The sequence below is a fragment of the Rhinolophus hipposideros genome (genome assembly GCF_964194185.1).
Source record: "Rhinolophus hipposideros genome assembly, chromosome: X".
In the NCBI taxonomy this organism is placed as follows: domain Eukaryota; kingdom Metazoa; phylum Chordata; class Mammalia; order Chiroptera; family Rhinolophidae; genus Rhinolophus; species Rhinolophus hipposideros.
Genome location: NC_138046.1, coordinates 35,504,245 through 35,506,476, shown reverse-complemented (window position 1 = coordinate 35,506,476; position 2,232 = coordinate 35,504,245).

Sequence of the window (2,232 nt, the reverse complement as noted above, 5' to 3'; positions counted from 1 at the left end):
TCCATTTTGCAGTTGATATCCAATTTCAAAGCCTTGTGATCAGAGAATACGCTTGGTATGATTTCAATCTTCTTAAATTTGCTGAGGCTGATTTTATGACCCAATATATAGTCTATCCTTGAGAATGTTCCATGTACACTAGAAAAGAATGTATAGTATGATGTTTTAGGATGAAGTGCTCTATATATGTCAATGATGTCCATTTCATCTAATGTGTAATTTAGGGCTGCTATTCCGTTATTTATTTTCTGTTTGGATGATCTATCCATAGCTGTCAATGATGTATTTAAGTCCCCCAGTATAATTGTGTTTTGGTCAATTTCTCCCTTTAGTTCTGTTAGTAGTCGCTTGGTATATATTGGTGCTCCCTGATTTGGGGCATAAATATTGATGACTGTTATGTCTTCGTGTTGTGTAGTCCCCTTTACCATTGTGGAATGCCAATCTTTGTGTCTTGTTATATTTTTCACCCTAAAGTCTATTTCATCTGATATCATTATGGCTATACCTGATTTTCTCTGGGTACCATTTGCTTGGAGTGTCAATTTCCACCCTTTCACTTTGAGTCTATGCTTGTCCTTGTAGCTGAGATGTGTCTCCTGTAAACTGTATATGGCTGGGTTTAGTTTTTTGATCCAATCTGCTAATCTGTGCCTTTCTATTGGTGAGTTCAGTCCATTTACATTTAGGTTGATTATTGATATGTGAGGATTTCTTGTCATTCTATCTTTAGTTTTCTGGTAAGGCTGTGTCTCCATTGTTTTTTTGCCTTTTTGTTGTCTATTATTTCTGTGTGGTGGTATTCTATGATGTTTCCCTCTGTTTCTTCTTTTATTACAGTATATATTTCAGTTCTGGATTTTTTTTTGAGTGGTTACCCTTAAGTATATGTAAAAGAAAGTTTGATATTTAGAGTATTCCATTTTCTTCAGTATGCTTACTTTCTCCATTCCCATATTCCGGTTTAGGCCTTTACTCTCCCCCTTTTTATGTTTTGGTTGCCACAAGTTGTCCCCGTTGATGGTGGTTGAACAGTCTTCTTTAGTATTTCTTGTACTGCAGGTCGTGTGTTGGAAAATTCCCTCAGCTTCTGTATGTCTGGAAAGGTCTTTATTCCTCCTTCATATCTAAAGGATATCTTTGCTGAATATATTATTCATGGCTCATAATTTCTCTTTTAATAGTTTGAATATTTGGTTCCATTCCCTCCTGTCTTGTAGAGTTTCTGCTGAAAAATCTGATGATAATCTAATGGGCTTTCCTTTGTAGGTTACTGTCTTCTTTTCCCTGGCTACTTGAGGATGCTTTCTTAGTCATTTATTTTGACAGCTTGAAAGCTATATGCCTTGGAGAAGGCCTGTTGGGGTTGAGGTAATTAGGTGTTCTATTTGCTTCTTGGATTCGAGGGTACAGTTCTTTCCACAAGTTTGGGAAGTTCTCATCTACTATTTGTTTGAATATATTCTCTGTTCCCTTCTCTCTTTCTTGGCCTTCCGGTATGTCCATTATTCTTATATTGCTCTTTCTGATGGAGTTAGAAAGTTCTTGTAGAGTTCTTTCATTTTTTTTAAACTCTCGTCTCTTTCTTCTTCCATCCATGTCATTTCCATGTTTCTATCTCGATGTTACTGATTCTTTCCTCCATCTGGTCCACTTTACTACGTACGATGGCTATTTTTTTCATCATATCTTCTATTGAGTTTTTAATCTGCAGATATTCTATTTGGTTCTTTTTAAAAAATTCAGTCTCTTTCGTAAAATGTTCATGTTGTTCTTTGATTGTGTTTCTGAGTTCATTAAACTGCTTTTCTGTGTTTTCTTGCATCTCGTTGAGTTTTTTCAGAACTGCAATGTTGAATTCTCTGTCATTTAAGGCACATGTTTTCATATCTTTAAGTTTATTGTCTGGAGACTTTTCACTTTATTTCTGAACTGCCTTGTTGCCTTGGTTATTCATGGCAATTAATGGTTTATTATTTGTCTTCCTAGACATCTACAGGAGTGGGTTCTGCAACAGATTGATAGGAAGAGGAGTTTCTTTTGTTTTTGAGTATGTGTTGGTAGAATGGTTTATTTTCTCTCTGACTGCATCCTTTTTTTCTCTCTCACATTGTAGTGTTATGTTTTCTTGGCACTATTTCAGCTTCACACATAATAAAGGATTCCCTCGAACGCTGGATTCTCCTCTGTTATCAGTTCACCTGGGTCATAGGGCACCGTGTCTCTGAGGGG